The sequence below is a fragment of the Chiloscyllium punctatum genome, chromosome 50, assembly GCF_047496795.1.
Source record: "Chiloscyllium punctatum isolate Juve2018m chromosome 50, sChiPun1.3, whole genome shotgun sequence".
Lineage (NCBI taxonomy): Eukaryota > Metazoa > Chordata > Chondrichthyes > Orectolobiformes > Hemiscylliidae > Chiloscyllium > Chiloscyllium punctatum.
In genome coordinates this window covers 846561-867255 of record NC_092788.1, presented here as the reverse complement: position 1 = coordinate 867255, position 20695 = coordinate 846561, and positions in this window count along the sequence as shown.

The window sequence follows — 20695 nt, the reverse complement described above, 5'->3', positions numbered from 1 at the left end:
GATCAAATGGTCTGCAGGTCCCGATGGTGGGGTTGGGGCACGTTCACCCAGCAACAGTGACCGCTCCCACACAGGCTGATCAGTGTTAATGGGAGAGTCTGTAATAGATTCTGCAATGCCTTAGTGAAATCGGAAATGACTCCACAAACACATGATGAAAGAGCAGCGCTCCGAAAGCTAGTGCTTCAATTAAACCTGTAAGATCATAACCTGGCGTTGGGTGATTTTTAACTTTGTACTCTATAGTCCAACACCGGCATCTCCAAATTAATGAAATGGGGGTATGGGATGGAAAGTTCGGTTAGTGATCATAAGAGGGAAGAAATCTCTGAGAACGGGTGGATTTGAATTTTGACATATGAAGCACAGAGATGTGAGCGAGCAGAGCTTGAAGGAAAATAACATCAACTTGTAGAAAATCAAAACGTTAAAACAACTGATTCCTTTGTGTTTCACAAAAGACTGGGACACATAGAGCGATTGCTGCCGTGACTCGGATTTGATCCGAGGTTGCTGCGGCCACAACACAGAGTACTAACCCCTATACCATCACGGCACCCCACAGACAAACGCCCATAGCACACACCATAAGTACAGTATCATAAGAAATGTTAGGCAGAGCACCAAATGCACAATATCAGTGCTTAGCGAACAGTGGCAAATATGTGGGAACTCAGAATGGGCTGACCGTTTTACATCGGTGCCCACAGAGGCCGTGCTGATTCCATCGTTAATGTGCTCAAAGGCTGAGGTAAATAGATTTCTCCAAAACATCAAAGACTCTGGGGACAGTGCAGCTTTTGTTACCTACACATCCACCAATAACATTTATTGCATCCGTTGCTCCCGGCGCGGTCTCCTGTACATGGGGAGACTGGGCGGCTCCTCGCAGAGCGCTTTAGGGAACATCTCTGGGACAACCGCACCAATCAACCACACTGCCCTGTGGCCCAAAATTTCAACTCTCCCTCCCACTCTGCCGAGGACATGGAGGTCCTGGGTCTCGTTCATCGCCACTCCCTCACCACCAGACGCCTGGAGGAAGAATGCCTCATCTTCCACCTCGGAACACTTCAACCCCAGGGCATCAATGTGGACTTCAACAGTTTCCTCATTTCCCCTTGCCGCACCTCACCTCAGTTCCAAACTTCCAGCTCAGCACTGTCCCCATGACGTGTCCTGACTTGTCCTACCTGCCTATCTTCAATTCCACCTGTCCACTCCGCCCTCCCCCCCGACCTATCACCTTCATCCCCTCCCCCACTCAACTACTGTACTCTATGCTACTTTCTCCCCACCACCCCCACTCCTCTCACTTATCTCTCCACCCTTAAGGCTCTCTGCCTGTATTCCTGATGAAGAGCTTTTGCCCGAAACGTCGATTTTCCTTTTCGTCGGATGCTGCCTGAACTGCTGTGCTCTTCCAGCACCACGAATCCAGAATCTGGTTTCCAGCATCTGCAGTCATTGTTTTTACCAAGCTTTCATTGAAATGTATACTTCAATAGCAATGCAGTTTAACATCGGTTACTTCACGAGTTTCCCGACACAAGGCAGTAACCACTGCTGCCACCTCGTCCCAGTTCCCAGCCCCAGAATCAGAGGAACTGAGTGACGCAGTCGCGAATAACCAACTTGAAATCGGGATGGGAATGAGGTCGCAGAGATACTCGATGGCTCAAGTGACTCAACCGGAGAATACACGGTATTTCTATGATGGTTTAGAGGCACAAGCAATTCCGAGGTTGGGAGTGCTTCTGGTCAAAGGCGGGGCAGAAGGGAAAATTTGTTCCCGTTTATAATAACAGCAATCTACAGGGCATCTTGCTGAGACTGCTGAATGCCACAACTGGAGCGGGGACAGCTGGTTTGAAATTTAATTTTGCTTCACTATCACCCAGTTCCCCGGAATGAATTGCTTTCACCATTTTCATTTCCAATTGTTTGATATCTCCCTGCAGTCTGCGGCTTTCTTCCTCATGGTTAATTGCATGACTAACTGTTGTATGATCGGCACACTGCTAAATCACGGCCACTACAAGTAAATATGAATCATTGATCGATATGAGAAAACAGTGGAACTCACTGCAGGTGTGCTGCGTAGGTTTGCAGGCGACGTCAGAATTGTAGACCGTGAGAAAGATGATCTAAGTTTCAAAAGGATCTTCATCCAATGAGTCGTTGGATTGAAAAATGTAACATGGAGTTCAATCTGAATAAATGGAAGGTATTGCATTTTGGTACAACAAAAAGAGTATGGCTATGCGTATGTTGTAGAACACGGAATCTCGGGATGCAGGTACATAATTCCTTGTCATTTGCATTACCTACAGACAAGATGGTTCAAAGGCATTTAACAAACTTCCCTTCATTGCTCAGTCCTTTGTGTATAGTAGTTGCGACGTTATGGTGAAGTTTTGCAGGACATTGATGAGGCCTCTTCTGGAATATTCTGTCCAGTTCTGGTCGCCCAGTTGTTGGAATGATATTATTCAGCTGGTGTAGGTTCACAAAAGGTATACACGCTTGTTGCCTGTGGAAGGTTTGTGTTATAATGAAAGGCTGGATAGGCTGAGACTATTTTCAGATTCGAGATTGGGGTGCTGGAAAACCCCATCAGGTAAGGCAGAATCCCAGGGGCAGGAGAATCATTCTTTTTCGCGCAAGTGTCGTTCATCAGGTTCTTCCCTGAAACGTCGATTCTCCTGCTCCTCAGATGCTGCCTGACCTGCTGTGCTTTCCCAACACAACACTCTGGACTCTGATCTCTCATCTGCAGTTCTCATTTTCTCTTAGTTGAGACTGTTTTCACTCGAGGTTAGGGGTTTGAGCAGCGACCTGACAGAAGTTATGAATTATTGTGAAGCAAGTTAGAGTTAACGATAGCAGCCTTTTCCCAGGAGGGGGTTTTCAAGACGAGAGGGCATATGGTTAAGATGAAAAGAGCGATTCTTTTTTTTAAAAAAAAGGCATATGAGGCATTTTTTTTAGGTAAGGTGTTTTACGTGTGCAATTAACTTGCTGATGAAGTGATGGATGAGGGTACGTTTGCAACATTTAATGGACAATTGATTCCAAACATGAATGGGAAAGTGGGATTTTTAAAATAAATGTATTCATGCATAGCACGTTAGTTATTTCCCGGAGGGCATTTAAGGGTCAACCACGATATTATCCATCTGGAGTCTCATGTGGGACGGAGCAGATGACTATGGCAGGTTGCTTCCAGAACTGGCATGAGTGAATCAGATGGGATTTTCTACACAACTGTTTCAGGTCATCACGAGACTCTTCAATTCCAGGAGTATTGAATTCAAACTCCACCATCTGTCATGCCAGGACCTGAACCCTTTGTCCCCAAAATATTACCTGGGTTTTTGGATTAACACCACAGTAATAAAACTACAAGGGCATTATAACCACTCAGCGGGTACAGCAGGAGGCAGATGGGACTAGATTAGTTTGGCAGTATGTTCAGCATGGATTGGTTAGACTGACGGACCTGTTTTCATGCTGTATGACTCTATGATTGACGCTACGGAGCAAATACCTGGTTGGGATTAACAGCAGCATTGACAGCATAATCGAACACCTGATGGGATATGTAATCCTGCTGGTCTCCGGAGGTTGTTTTGCTCAGTGATCCCTTCCCACACACGGGACTGGTGAACGGTCTGTCCCCAGTGTTACTGATTAAATGAGTTTCCATTTCTGTGGTTAATTGAATCCCTTCCAGCAGTTCCCACATTGCCCTGCTTTCTCTGAGGTGTCGGCCTCCTTTTTTTCTACACAGGGTGAGCAATCCTTTCAAATTGTGTCCACACAGATACGAATCCTGTTGTCCATGTTGTGAATGTGTTTTCATTCTTTCTCATTCACCCACAGGGAGTGAGTATGACTGGTCAGGACAACATTTATTCTTTGCCACTCGTTCGTTGCTGCCTGGCTGCACCCGGGTGCGATCCCAGCCTCGGGTGTCTGTCTGTGGGCAGACTGCACATTCTCTGTGTGTTTGCGTTTTTATTTCTCCCTCTGACCAAAGATGTGCCAGTTAAAGGGATCAACAATGGGAAATGCAGGCTTATGGGATAGGGAATACCGTGAGGTCTGGTGGGATGCGCATCGGATGGACCGTGTGGACTGGAAGGGCCGATTAGACTGCTTCCCCACACGGTGGGGATTCTTGATTTAAGGGTCAGCTCTTGTTTTTTCTAGTCCTGGAGTCTCTCGTAGGCAGGACTGGGTGAAGATGGTAGAATCCCCTGCATAAGGGCCATGAATGAATGGGATTGCAGGAAAATAAAGTCATGATCTCTGTTCCTGAGGTCAGGCTTTCATTCCAGGTTTTATTCGTCGAACTTCAACATCACCCTTTCCGTGTTCCAATCGCCAAGGACGAATAGTTTAAAATATCACCCCAACACCAACTTTTCCAGGTTGAAGTCTTGACTGTGTGGAAGAAACTGACACTGAGCTGATGCAAGCAAATGTATCTGCCGCCGCCAGTGTCGGAAACACAGATCCAAACAGCAAAATCATCTTTTAAACCAAACACTGCAAAGTTAAGGGCTCAACTCGCTCCAGTTTTGCCACTCAGCTGTCTGAGAAAGATGTACTGTAGATCGCTATGAGAGTATAAACAGGGACAACCATTCCCTTGATAAGGAGCGCAGTCAATCGAGGAATTTCTTGCTCCTCTATACCATCATCGAAGGACGCACGCTCACCTATTATATCACTGGAGACACAGAGTAACTCCACACACTCATTCCCATCCCCATTTCCGGTTGGATCTGGGCGGCTGTGCCGATGTTAAGCTAAAATGCTGTTGAAGCATACATTTCAACAATATCCTGTACTGTCCCCCGAATCTTTGATGCTTGTCGAAATCTATCCATCTTAATTTTCAACCTTTTCTTTCAAGGGATCTCCACAGCCTCTGAACACATCGAACTGAAAGATTCAGCTCATTCTCAGTTCCCACATGTCTGTCACTGTTCACTGAGTACTGATATTGTACATTTGCTGTTCTTCCGAACATTTCCTCTGCTAGTATACTTATTGCTGCTTGCAAGCATCCTGTTCTGTGGTTACTGTGATCCTGGTTGTCGATATTTTGCATTGTGACGACAGCAACCTCGATTTGAAACCAAATCACGGCACTAAGTGTTCTCTCCGTTGTCCTTTTTGTGACAAATGCTAAGAAATTAATTGTTTTACCTTCAAATTCCGCTCCCTCACATCTCTGCGTTTCATAAATCAGGATTCAAACACACCCGTTGAAAGAGATTTATCTCCTTCCCACAATCATTAAACCTCCTTTCCGTCCCTCCCCCCATTTCTCTGTGGCAATGCACAATCTATCACTCTCTTTCACATTCATACTGTTCTCTCTGTGCTGCTGCGGTCACTGTTGTTGGGTGAACGTGCCCCAATCCCACCATCGGGACCTTCAAACAAATCGATCCATTTGGATACCGAGGTTGTGAAATCAATCCCCATTTGGCAGCATTTACTCACATAGGCCAGAGGCAATTGGAGCGTCAGGCTCATGGAAAAGACCAAGGGCAGTTTTGGTGAAAAGACATTTTATTGTTAAAGATCGGCTTTGTGGCTTTCTGTGTTGGTCTTGTGATAATTTCATTGGACTGATAATCCAGAGACCGAGGTAATAGTCTGGGTACCGGGGCTTGAAGCCCACCATGCCATGATCGTCAAATTTGGATTCAATAAATATCGGCAATGAAGAATCTAAACACTAATATATATCCATTGACAATAGATGAAAAAAAATTCAGCTTCATTGATGTCATTTCGGGATGGAATTTGCGATCCTTACTTGGTCTGGGCTGCATGTGACTTCAGACTCATAGCAATATGGTTGTGTCTCAACTGCCTTCTGGGCAATTAGGAATGGGTAATAAATTCTACTTAGCCAGAATCGCCCTCATACTAATCCAGAAATTTTAAAACAATTGCTCATTAGGCTCAAGCAAGAGTGTTGTTATGCAGTTTTGCAAGTCACGTTATAGCAGGGATGTTGTCACACTGAGAAAATTGCAGGAGATATTTACCGGGATATTGATGGGCTGAGGAGTTTCAGTTAGGAAGAAAGACAGGACAGAGTGGAGTGTTTGTCGCAGTGTAAAGGAGATGTTGACAAGACATGATTGAGTTAGGGTATGGACAGGGTTGACTGAACGAGTTTCCCATTGATGGATGGATCGGTAAGCAGGGGCCAGAGTTTTAAGGAGAAGAGCAGAATGGTTTGAGAAGATGTTCGGAAAACCTATATCAGCCAGCGGGTGGTTGGAATTTGAAATCGGCTGTCTGCATTGTTCAGAGCGGCAGAAACCCTTAATACCTGAACAAATATTCAGATGTGAACTTGTGATGCCAAAACATATTAGGCTGTGAGATAATAATTGTGAAATGGGATTCAGTTCATTAGGCAGTTGTTTTTGACAAATGTGGCCACAATTGGTTGAAGGGCCTCCTTTGACACTCTTGTCCTCGGTAGTAGAGTGGCTAGTGTCCCCGCCTGTCACAGGACTCAATTCTCCACTGGGCAGAGTGTAAATATTTTAAAACTGTCACCCCGTTCCCAAGTGCGGGTATTCATACTTCTCCTTCCATTCTCGATGGGACATGTCACAGGATGGACAGTGCTGCCTGAATCAAGGTGAAAAAGGACTGCAACTCACAGGGAGGCAGAGTGTCAGTGTAAGTGCAAACACGTGACCTCTGCAAACTGCACCTTGTTCCTGTGTTGGAATGAAAAGTATTTGACAGACTTGTTCCGGATTGAAGTGTGTATTGGAAGCAGGAAGGTGAGGAAGAAACAGTGTAAAAGCAATCAAATATGAGTGCAGAAACATTTCCCACAGCACGAATCAGAACGTAAAGCAGAGTGGTGTTTCAATACATTGATTTTGGGTTCATTTGCTTTGCTGAGGCTGAGTTACCAGGGTATAAAGCCATTAAAAATGATACAGGTTTTGCTCACGATGATGGAACATTGGCTCAGTAATTCTCAATGCTGTTTGGTCTGAGGGTTATGTTGATTGGCCAAGTTAAATTGCCCTCTCGTGTCCAGGGAGTGAATTTAGTAAGTTTAATGAATTAGCCACGGGTAACGCAGGGACACGGTCAGAAGTCACAGGACGCCAGGTTATATTCCAACAGGTTTATTTGACATCATGAGGGGGAGGGTTTCCCCATGTTAAGTTTGGGTGAGATGCTCTTCAGAGAGTCGACACCAGCTCGATTGACTGAAATGCTCTTTCTGTCCTGTAGGAATCTGTGATTCGATCAGAATTGATAATGACGGTGTTTACTGGGGTGTAAAGCCATTAGAGACAACGCTGACGGGGTTTACTGAGGATGAGATATTATTTACTTGTTATCGTCGAAAATTCAGAACAGTTATCCCTGAACCAAGAAAGATTTAATTGGGGTTTTTCATGTTATGAAATGTTTGGACAGAGTAAATAGGTGGAAAATCCTCTCTTTCAATTAAGTAAACATCTAGACGTCAGGCATTCAAAACCTTTGATAAAACCTTTGAACAACTTAGAAGTGAATCGCTGTCACTCCGAGAATCTGTTTTACAAAGTATTTGGAATGCACGGAATAAATTTCACAAGGAGAGAGAGACAGCGTGTGGCTAGGTAAAGGTGTAGGGCTGGGGTGTAGTCGGTCGGATATTGCAGGAAACAATGTCTAAGTTGGTTGAGAAATTTCGTGAATGTATGCAGATGAATATGATTCGATTCCAAAAACTCTGGATTTTGAAAGATTTGGCATAATAATGTACCTGAAGCATTGGAAATGGAACTGAGTGGATTTTTCTTATTGTGAAGCGATGATATTATATAATGAATAGGCAGTGACCAGTTGCTTAGAGAGCGACTTCCTGCTTTAATCACACGCGTTAAAGATGTGAGGACAAGCACCATGATGTTTGGTCCATTTAATATTCAGTGAAATCTGCCAAAGCAAAGAGCAACAAAACTATTAGGTTTTCCTTTGCACTTTAACCCTCTGATTTTATAAGCAATATTTACCTTAAGCTGAAATAAAGTCGGAGCAAATTTGAATAGAACATTAATCGTTCCAATGAGATAAATCTAATTCACTTCTGATTATTACAATGAACATTATGATTTTGCAGCGAAATTAATATGAAATGAACAAACAGCGTTTCTTGCGATTTAATCCAAATCAGGTTCAGCCAAATCAGAAAGGCCATTGAGCCACAACATCTCCTTTATTTCCATCTCCATGGCTGCTTCTTCACGTGAGAGAGAAAGTGACTGAAGAAATTATGAGTCAAATGTAGGTGTGAATATGACGGAAAATTCTTGTTCTATTTTTCATTCTGACACAGTTCTGATTCAGAATGTATCAATGATAGCTATTCATTCTGACGAGAATGGCTATTTATTGGAATTTGCTGTTATTATAATTCCAGTGAAAGCAGAAACACAATGGTGTGGATTCGATTCCACTCTGGAAATTTCTCATCCATGACTTTCACTGCATGGAACCGTGATGAGGTCACATATCACCCATCTACAAAATCTGCAGAGGAGACTGAGAGATTATGGTGGTGGGTTATTATACCGATGTGCTTCACATTCACGGGTTCGAGTCACATTCTGGTTGGTAACTTCACAAACCGCTACTGCAGTTTTTCTTTGCACCTCACACCTCTGGTGCACTGGATCGAGAGTATTTTTCTTGTCCTTCACTGCATGGGAGATTCACGAATAATCAACACGACACTAAAGTCGAAATGAAGATTGAGAGCAGTCATTCTATTCAATTGTAGATTAAATTGGTGTAATGAGAAGGAACGCATTTTTCTTCCACGCCACCACCCACCTCCACCCACACATTTCATTTTGTCCTTCTATGAATTTACATCAAAAAAGAGAAACAAATAACAACAGATCTGGAGCACAAGTTTATCCAGTGGGGTTGCAAATGAGTATTTTAACCTAACACTTCATACAATGATCTGATCAGTATTTCAAACAGTCACTTGTAATTGGAACCACAAAAAAACTTCTCCAATGAAACGAACCTTTCATTCTTTTACAAATGCCTGCTGTGTGTGAATAATACAACGATCCATCATCCAGTGTGATTACTGACATGCCAACTGTATAAGGTCTACCAACGTTCTTCAGCAATCATAGCTTCTGTACACAACCACCTGCGCTTTCGCCAATGTCATTTGTTGCCTACAGGTCAGAGCACATTTCTTCTTCCTGCATTTACGAGCCTTGTTCCTGATCTGTCTGAACTGTTTAATAAAACTTTTTCTATCACTAAATCCCATCCCCTCACAATGCTGAACTTATGAATAAAATAAGGCGTTCGACCAAATATGGAAGTATGCCATTCAGCCCATCGAGTCTGTCCCATCATTCAACGAACTCATGGTTGATCTGATCATCTTCAACTCCTTTCTGCTCACTTACCTCGACAAAGTTTCATCATCTTTCTGATTAACAATCTGGAACAGTTTGAAAGTACCCAACAACACAGTCTCAACAGCGGTTGCTGAGAAATGCCACAGATTCCTTGGCCCCTGAGCAAAGAAATTACTCCTCATTTCTGAATTAAATGGGCAATATCTAAATCTGAGTTCATGTCGTCTGGTGCTCTCCTCAGAGCATAGGGAAACCACCTGCCTATATCTATCCTGTCAAGATCCTACGAATATTGAACGTTTATAATGGTTATTTTGTGATTATATCTCCCCTCCATCTCCTTTGTTTCAATCCTAGCCTAAACAATAATTCCATGAAGCTTCATGTTATACAGAGTTAGCAACACGTTTGTAAATCTCTGCTGTCCCTTACAGCGTCCTTACATATTATTATGACAAGTGGAGAAATTTCAGCGAGGAAACGGGTTGAAATCTCAGGCGCAGATGGGAATTGGAACTTGAAATCAGAAAGCGTTTGGATTCGGATTGATCCACAGAATGACCAAATACAGCAATGGTAACTCTGACAAATGAGAATCTAATTATATTCGATTGACATTCAATGACTTCACTGTAACTGAATTCCTCCGTGTAATCGTCCTGGGAGATCGTATTTAGGAGAAATAGAACCTGAACCGCCCACATAAAGAAGTTGACTACAAAAACATGTCCGTCGTCGTTTTTGTTTGATTATTAACTCAACTCTTGTCTCCGTGAAGCCTACATCGCCCGCAATGCACAAATTAGATGTTTAACAGAACTCTCTACATTTGCCTAGGTGGGTTCACCTTCAATACCATTGAAGGAACAGAACACCCTCCACGACAATGCATTCTCTTAACTGTATATTTTTCAACATCTGAATATTTATTCCCTTAACTGCTAAGGCACAATTGCAGCAGAGTACGCCACCTAGAAGATTCACTGGAGTAAGTCATCCAGGCTTTGTTGAGAGAACCTTCAAAGCTCAAAAACTGTACTGACGATAAGGACCAGGTTGAAGATGTACTGAAACTTCACCATTTGCAAATTACCCTTCAAGGCACATACCAGCATGACTAGGAGAGGAATCAATGGTAAATTCATTGAGTGGTGAAGCGGTCTTGATGGGCTACGATTTATACTTCAGCCCTCCCGCTTTTGTCTTACAATTTTTAAAAATGTTGATTATTGCATTGACCTTACTTGTGCTCATTCCTTTAGTTGTTTCGTAAACTGGCGGTTGCTAAAGATCGAATATCATCTACAGTCTGTGGCAACAACAGAAAATATCCAAAAGACCTCACGAACAACTGATCTTCCTGTACAACAATCTTCAGAGATCTGTGAATGTCCACTCCAAGATCTCTTTGTTACTGTGAACCAATCAGAATCCCCACTGTTATTGTTACAACTCCCCAAATTCATTACCACTCATTCGTCTGGATTCAATTCTATTCGCCATTTTTCCTTTCCACCTGATTCATACATCCCTGTGGTCCCTGACATTATTCATCATAGGCAACTACACGACCAATTGTTGTATCATCTGTAAACTTCTAATTCATGACTCCTACAACGAAGTTTGAATTATTGATCTATATCAGGAAACAGTGGTACTTCACTGGAAACAGGCATCCAAACATGGTTCATGGCTGGATGGAATGAACACCTGCCATGTTCCAGTTTCCAAGGGTTGCTAGCCCAAATATCGCCGTTACATTTGCAGATAACACGAAGATTGGTGGAGTAGCCAGAAAGTATAGGGGACTGTCAAAGAATGAAGGCGAATATAGATAGACAGAAGAGTTGAGTGGATAAATGTCAGATGGAGTTCAGTCCAAGCAAATGTGAGGTGATGCATTTTGGGAAGTCTAATTCTAGAGCCAATTACACTGTAAACGGAAGAGCTGTGGGTAAATTTGATGAGCAGTGAGATTTTGGAGCTCAGGTCCTTTGTACCCTGAAGGTGGCTGCACAGGTGGATCTTGTGGTCAAGATGACATATAGCATGCTTGCCTTCACCGGACGGTGCATTGAGTATAAGGGCTGGCAGGTCATGTTACAATTGTACAACATTTTGGTTCGCCGCGTTTAGAATATTCTGTACAGTTCTGGTCACCACATTATCAACAGAATGTGGACGTTTAGAAGAGAATGCAGAGAAGGTTTACGAGGATGTTGCCTGGTATGGAAGATGCTAGCTCTGTAGAGACGTTTAGTAGGATACTATTGTTTTCATTAGAAAAAACGAGATTGAGGGGTCTTGATTGAGGTCTACGAAATCATGAAGGGTACAGACAGGATGGATTGAGATAAGCTTTTTCCCAAGGTGAGGGATAGAATAATGAGAGGTCACGCGTTCAAGGAGAGTGGTGAAACGTTTAGGGAAGATATACAATGAAATTATTTTACACAACGGGTGGTAGGTGCTGGAATGCGTTGCCAGCAGAGGTAGTAGAGGCTGACATGGTAGATTCATTTAAAGTGCGCCTGGACAGATCTATGAGTAAGTGAGGAGCAGAGTGATACGTATGCTTAGAAATTGGGCGACAGGTTTAGATAGTTGATTTGGATCGGCTCAGGCTTGGAGGTCCAAAGGGCCAGTTACTGGGCTGCAAACTTTCTGTGTTCTTTGTTCTTCATTGTTCACTATACTACCAACTTCATGCTACATTGCTCCATCTCAGAGAATGACATTGTCAATTCCGATTATCACAGAGGGAATGAGAATATGACATGTGTCTGTGTCTGAATTTAAGTGATGTACGCTGGATTGGAGTGTTTGGTCTGAGCAAGAGGCCAATGTGGAGACGATGTGATCAAAAGCAGCTCTTCGAGTAAAAGTGACAAAACGGCGCATTGTTAAGGAATATTTCAGAGAATGCTTCTAATTCATCGACCTCTCGTGACCCACAGCATGCTTCCGCTGAGTCAACCTGCAGTGCGGGTTAATGCTGCTGTTGTATCTTAATAATCTAATAAACGGAGACAAATATGTCCTTCCTCCCGCCTTTGACCAGGACCACTCCCAGCTTTGGCATTTCATGCGCTTCTGTGCCGTCATAGAATAACCACGTGCTCACCTTCAAACCAGTCAATCCATTTCAATACCACAGTCGTGAGATTAATTTTCATGTAGCAGCTTTTACTGATATGAACTAGAGATTATTGGAATATCAGGCTCAGGAAAAGGAAACAGGGCAGCACCGAGGAAAAGAAACTTTATTCTAAAACACATTTTACTGTGGATTTCTACATCATTTATTTCACTTGCTCATTTGGCTCTATCTAAATTATTGTGTGCAGTTCTGCAATTCACATTATAGCAGGGATGTGATATCACTGGAAATGATGTTGTAGAGATTTCCCAGAATATTGTCTGAGAAGAATAGTTTCAGTTATGAAGAGAGGTTGGATAGATTGGAGTTGTTTATCTTACAGCAGAAGAGATTGAGAGGAGAAATGATTGAGATGTGCAAAATAATCAGGGATATGGATGGCGTAGACTGAAAAAAACGTTTCTCTTAGATGGTGAGATCAATCTTGGGGGGGGGTGGGGGTGGGGGGCGTAGGGGTCTGGCATGGATTTATGGACAGAGGAGAAAAGATTTGAGTGAATGCGCAGACAAATGTTTTGCAACAGTGCGTAGTTGAATTCTGGAACTCAGCGCAAGCAAATGTTTTCGTGGCAGAAATCCTCCTAAGTTTCAGAAGTATTCAGATGTGAATTTGTGATGCCAAGGCATAGACCAATTCAGATAGATGGCAAACAAAACCTGAATGGCCTGTAAGATCTATGTAAAAAAGACAAAAGTAGGAATTGCAGCTCGGGGAAAACAGAATGACGATTTCGGTTCAACAGACACTTCCTCAGAACTGTTTTTGATTCACTATGTTAACTCTGATTTCTCTCTAGTGATGCATTTGGAGTATTTTTGTGTCGGTGCATCAATAATGCGGGTTGAGAAAGAAAGGGTGGGGGAGTGTGAATCGCGTTGATGGCACAATGCAGACTCAACTGGCCAAATGATATCTGTCTATAGCGTGTCTAATTCTAACTCTGAATCTAGAAGTTTTTGTCCATTTTTCAAGTCTGTCGTTTTTCACATCTCACCTGTAATGTGAATTGTAGAACAGGGCAACGAGTGTTCAGGCATAAACCACCGCCAAACCATTACCACCTGACGCCTGGAAGAGGAATGCCTCGTTGTCTGTCTTGGGAAACTGCGTCCACACGGGATAAATATGGATTTCAATGGCTTCCTCATTTCCCCTCACCCCCCCCCCCCCCACCACATTATCACAGTCCAAAGCATCCAACTCGGCACTACCCTCCGGACCCATTCATCTCTTCCCCTTCTAACTTGCACTTTCTTCCCCGCCTCAATCCACCTATCACTTTACCAGCAACCTTTCACACAACCCCAACCCCCTCGCTTTTATCTCTCAGCCCCCACCCACAAGACTCATTCCTGATGAAAGGCTTATGTCAGAAACGTCGATTCTCCCGCTCCTCGGATGCTGCCTGACCTGCTGTACTTTTCCAGCACGACACTGTCGCCATAGCAAAGATAGACGAGCTCAGCTCAAGCTCTTTATCTGAGAGCGGAGAAGGCTGAGTGAGGAAGTGATTAAGGTGCAATTATGGGATCGGTATGTGTGATAGCAACGAACTTCTCATGGGAAAGGTTAACAACCAGGGATGTATGGTAAACGCAAGGGAGAGGATTTTCAGAGCAGATATAGGAAGAACGTTTTCCCTCTGAGATTGTTGCTTATTTGGAACTCACTGTTTGAACGTGTGGTAAAGCTACGAGTCATCAAAATATTTCAAGAGTATTTCGCCGAATACTTGAGAAGCGAGAGTACACATGTATAAGGACCAGGTACTGGAAAGTGGGGTGAAGATAAGCAGATGTCTGATGAAAGATCCAAACACCGTACCGAAAATAGAGACCATAAAATCATGGGAAGTGTCTCCGCATGGATACTACTAGCATTCTGTTACAAGGGGTCTGTGGAATGCTACACTCGTCGGAAGATCACTCTGGCAGGATGGGGCCGCTGTGGTAGGAGGGGATAGGAATAGTGCAATGCTCCTACACCAATTAGTCAGAGTGTGCTGAAAGTTTATTCTGGCAGGCTGAGATAATAACAATTAGACACGTCAGCCTTGCTTGCTAAAGGTCATCATGGCAGATTGGGACAAGTCGTGACAATAAATATTTTGGACATGGTTTTTAATATTCAATTCATAGTTCGTAGAGTCAGCCTGCTTGAGACCCTCGTAGCAGGATAAGACATTAAATATCAAATCAGTAGTTAGTAGAGTCAGTTTGGGACAGGAAAACTTTGCAGTAGCTAAATGTCTAATCATGACAGGTTAGTCTGGGATGGAAGATCATTGTAGCAGAGGTGGCAGTAAAATACCAAATCATGAAAATAGAATAATATTAAGTTGAATGTTGGAAAACCCATCGTGGCAGAAGTAGAGTGATAATAAGAACTAAAATCATTGGTGTATTGTGTAGCTGGAGTGAAGTAATTTGGACTAACACAGTTGGCCGTGCTGATAAGCTAAGAAATCTGAGTAAAGTAAAGGTATAGTGTAATGCCATGGACCCTGAGGTTCGGGGGCATTCAAGAATTTGATTTCTGAATGTCACGGTTTTTTGTTTGCAAATAAAAGATCTTCTTCTTGAAGGTCTCTCCGCATTTCCTGGTGATTGTCTACATTTTCTCCACGACAACCGCAACTTTGGGTGCAATAAAATTGTGGTAGCATGGCTCTGTGGCGCAATGAAAATCACATTAGATTTCTACAGCATTAATAACTTGCTATTCAAAGTTTATGGGTTTGATTTCCACCAGAATCGGAGTTTAGATGCCAGCTCAATCAATGATTGTTCTGCTGAATCATCATCAATTCCCATCGTCAGGAGTTCGCGACCCTGCTGTTGACCAGAGAACTTTCCTTACCTTCATGGTTGTGAGTTTTGACGCAATCATATCGTTTGAAACATGATCAACCAGAATCAGCTGCTCAGCCATAAACCCTGCAAAGTTCGTGCAGAAACCCACTGTCTCGAAAAACTTTTCCTTCCCATAATGGCAGAAACATTTGCGATTGCTGAAATGTATTTTTCCCTTTGTGTGACAGGTTGTTTTGGATGAGGTGGGGTAAAACATTGAAGTGTTTGATTAGCCATGACGCTATCAAATGGTCGGATAGGACCGGTGTGTGGAATAGCCTCCTCCTGTTCCTTTCTTGCTGTGCTGTTTCTGACAGAAGGTTTGCAACAATAATATGATGACGACAATCTGAATCTACACCACGGAATACCAATGTGCTCCCCTTTACAGCTCCTGTCTCACAGCTGGAATAGACTGCTCTATTGCAACTTTAGATCAGACAGTGAAGGTTTCTCTCAGGCGGTCTGTCAGACTGCATGCTCCTTCACACAGATTTCCAACTAGGCACATGGAACAAGCAAATGTGCGAATATTGGGTGTTCAGGGAGAGATTTCCCCTCTGCTAGGCTGCAGTTCTGGACATGGTGACGTGCATGAATTTCTGGCATTTTGTGTCTTACTGTGCATTCTTCCTACTTTGCAATTTAAACTGGAATTGAACTTATTCTTGCATAACATTTTTACATCTTCAGTATTCATGAAACTCGTGCAACGTGTTCTTGGATTTAGGAATGGTGAAGATTTTTGATGAATGCAATATGTTTCATGCTACCTGTATGAATTTTCAGAAGGAGATTGGTGAACTTTCATTGATTCGAATTCTGTGCCGAACTGAAACCGATCGAAGGAAAAGCCCTGCGACAGCGGCAATGTCACAATGTCTGTAAACAACGCAGGAACCAACAGGAACCCATTTTTCAATGAATTCAATTTTGCACATTTTTTTGTGTCCTTCCCTGAACCTGATGCTTCAATAATCAGAGGTTGATGTCTGTTTCACCTCGTCTGTGTGTCATGGTTATCACAGCTGCCTCACAGCAGCCTCGGGTAGCAGTGTGGAAATTGCACATCACCCCCCCCCCCCCCCCACCCATCTGAGTGGGTCCACATTAGTCAGGGGGACATGGTTTTGTGTGGGTTACTGTTCGGACTTGTTGGTCCGAAGGGCATGTTTCCACATGGTAGTGAATCTAATCATCACAGCAAAAGTAAAGTAGTTGAGTTATAGTTCACAAGGGAGGAGTAGGCCACGTGACAGCTTTGCTGTCTGCCGCTCGAGGAGCGTAATTTGTCTGTGCCTCGTACTTAAAGGTGCGTAAACTGCCAAGTTTGTAAGTCCAATGCTTATCTGAAGATACCGTTACTTTCATGGGCCAGGAAATATTGGAGCATCAGACTGAAACGCAGTTGAAAACAATGTTGAGTAAAGGAGCAGTTATTGGAAAACTACAGTATCTGATTTGGGGAAATGTTCTGTCTTTGGGAAACGTGTCAATTATTGACTGAAAAGCTACAAATATTCCCCAGGTGAATATCCATCTGTGGATAGAGATACAGAGGTGAAGTTTTAGTTTGATGACCTTTCTCAAATCGCTGACCCTGCAGTGGATTACATTCTGGGAAAGTCCTATTATCTCGTTTCATTTCATTCCATTTCTTGCAAACTCGCACAGCTCATTAAACCAATCGAAAGTATTAGATCTATTCCTTTGGGAAGTTTGATAGTTGTCAGAATAAAATAATGATTGCTCCAAACATCTTTATCGTTCCCCACTGGCTTTGAAGTGCGAACCTTTAGTTTCCACTCACCTAAACAAGGGAAATTCCCTCATATTTACTCTTACCAACTTCAGGTGGATAACCTCCTTTCGAACACAATTAAGTCTTTCCTGATTTCTCCCGCATGATTCTTTATCTATCCCACCATCCCATTAAACCACCTCTTTTATTTTCTAGTGCTTTTATCTCCTAGTAAAACTCATTTCCATCGCTTGTATCGATTTTGTATCAAGTGAAATCTGGCCGTGTCATTCCTAATCGCTTTATATTCCGGTAAGTGCTGCCCGTGTCTTTTATCATATCTTTATATCCAGTAAGTTTTAACCGAAGAAAGGATGCTGGGTACAACTCGCGACTAAGCCGTGAAATCTTATTACCGACACAGGAAAGGTGGAAGCTATTTCAACTACAGCTGAATCGATTGACTGCAGCAGCAACGGGTCAAATCCCAGTCACTTCAGTGGCTGTTGTTATTATATTTATTTCTTCTCTCCGTGTGCTGATTTTGAGTGCGAGCAGCGGCTGAGTTTAAACAAACCCGGAAGGGTACAGCTAAGGTAAGACAGTTTGTTTTAAAATTACTTACCGGTAGCGGGCAGCGGTGTTGTTTTCTCTTCACAGAAAGAGCGGGAGCAGCAGGGGGAAGAGACGATGACCAGAGGGGCAGCCGAGACCCGGAAGCAGGTATAGCGTAAGCTTACTTGGGTAGGTTTTGTTTTCCCTATAAAAGCGCGCAGGAGTGGAACCCGAGGCACTACAGAGGTAGTGCCTCCTACCCGCCCTCCTCCTCTAACCTAATAATAAGACCCGTTGTGGTCAGTAGGTAAGTGCTGCATTTTGCTTGTTCTATTTTTTAGACCTAGTTTGTTTTTTTAAAAGGTCACTTTTAGAGGGATGGTAGTTCAGGCAGTGCAATGTTCCTCTTGCAACATGTTTGATGTGAGGGATGCCATGGACGTCCCTGCTGATTACCCTTGCAGGAAGTGCACCCATCTCCAGCTCCTTCAAGACCGTGTTCGCGAACTGGAGCTGGAGTTGGATGAACTTAGGATCATTCGCGAGGCAGAGGGGGTCATAGATCGGAGCTTTAGGGAAGTAGTAACTCCAACGATTGCAGACAGATGGGTGACAGTGAGGGGAACTGGGAGGAAGCAGCCAGTGCAGGGACCCCTGCGGCCGTTCCCCCCAAAAACAAGTATACCGTTTTCGATACTTGGGGGGTGGGGGGGGGTCTTACCAGGGGTAAGTAACGGGGCTCAGGCCTCTGGCATGGAGCTTGTCCCCATTGCTCAGAAGGGAAGGGTGGAGAAGAGCAGACCAAGAGTAATTGGGGACTCGATAGTTCGGGGCACAGATAGGCGATTTTGTGGGTGGGCGAGAGAGACTCACGTTTGGCATGTTGCGTCCCAGGTGCAAGGGTACGTGATGTCTCTGATCGTGTTTTCCCGGTCCTTAAGGGGGAGGGGCAGCAGCCCGAAGTCGTGGTCCACATTGGCACCAATGACATATGTCAGAGGCGGGCTGAGGATGTTAGGCAGGCTTTCAGGGAGCTAGGTTGGAAGCTCAGAGTTAGAATGAACAGAGTTGTTGTCTCTGGTTTGTTACCCGTGCCACGTGATAGAGAGTCGAGGAATAGGGAGAGAGAACAGTTAAACGCGTGGCGACAGGGATGGTGCAGGAGGGAGGGATTCCGGTATTTGGATAACTGGGTTTCTTTCTGGGGAAGGTGGGACCTCTATAAACAGGTTGGTCTACACCTGAACCTGAGGGGAACCAATATCCTTGGCGGGAGGTTTGCTAGTGCTCTTGGGGAGGGTTTAAACTAACTCTGCAGGGGCATGGGAACCTAGACTGTAGCTTTAGGGTGCAGGACCTGGAGTGTAGGGAGGTTAGGAACATGGCATCAATCTCAAAGGAGGGTGCCTGTAAACAGAAGAGTGGCTTGAAGTGTGTATACTTCAATGCAAGAAGTATACGAAATAAGGTAGGTGAACTTGCAGCGTGCGTTGGTACCTGGGACTTCGATGTTGTGGCTATTACGGAGACATGGGTAGATCAGGGACAGGATTGGCTGTTGCAGGTTCCAGGGTTTAAATGTTTTAGTAGGGTCAGAAGTGGGGGTACAAGAGGGGGAGGTGTGGCATTGCTTGTCAAAGATAGTATTACAGCGGTGGAAAGGACGATGGATGAAGACTCGCCATCTGAGGTAGTTTGGGCTGAGGTTAGGAATAGGAAAGGTGAGGTCGCCCTGTTAGGAGTATTTTACAGGCCTCCTAATAGTCCTAGAAACGTAGAAGAAAGGATTGCGAGGATGATTCAGGAGAAGAGTTAAAGTAATAGGGTGGTTGTTATGGGGGTCTTTAACTTTCCTGATATTGACTGGGAAAGCTATAGCTCAAGTTTGTTAGATGGGTCGGTATTTGTCCAATGTGTGCGGGAGGATTGCCTGACACAATACGTAGGTAGGCCAACAAGAGGTGAAGCCACACTGGATTTGGTTCTGGGTAACGAACCAGGCCAGGTGTTAGAATTAGCGGTAGGTGAGCACTTTGAGGACAGTGACCACAATTCGGTGACTTTTACTTTCGTGATGGAGAGGGATAAGTGTGCACTGCAGGGTAAGAGTTATAGCTGGGGGCAGGGAAATTATGATGTAGTGAGGCATGACTGAGGATGCGTGGCTTGGAAAAGTAGGCTTCAAGGCATGGGCAGAATTGATATGTGGAGCTTATTCAAGGAGCATCTATTGAGTGTCCTTGAAAAGTATGTACCTCTCACACAGGGAGGAAAGGGTCGTGTGAGGGAGACGTGGTTTAATAAGGAATTGGAATCCTTTGTTAAATGGAAGAGGGCGGCCTATGTAAAGATGAGGCGTGAAGGTTCAATTGGGGCGATTGAGAGTTATAAAGGAGCCAGGACGGACCTGAAGACAGAGATAAGAACAGCAAGGAGGGGACATGAAAGGTTCTTAGTTTGTAGGATTAGGGAAAATCCTAAGGCTTTCTATAGGTATGTCAGGAATAAAAGAATGACGGGTAGGAATAGGTCCAGTCAAGGATAGTAGTGGGAAGTTGCTTGTGGAGGCTGAAGAGCTTGGGGAGACACTGAATGAATACTTTTCGTCACTATTCACTCAGGAACAGGACATTGGTGCCGATGTGAATACTGAGTCACAATTAAGTAGAATGGACGGCTTTGAGGTATGTAGGGAAGAGGTGTTGGAAATTCTGGAAAGGGTGAAAATAGATAAGTCCCCTGGGCCCGATGGCATTTATCCTAGGATTCTCTGGGAAGCAAGGGAGGATTTTGCAGAGCCATTGGCCTTGATTTTTATATCTTCGTTGTCTACAGGAATAGTGCCAGAAGACTGGAGGCTAGCAATTGTGGTTCCCTTGTTCAAGAAGAGGAGTAGAGATAACCCTAGTAACTATAGGCCGGTGAGTCTCACTTCTGTTGTGGACA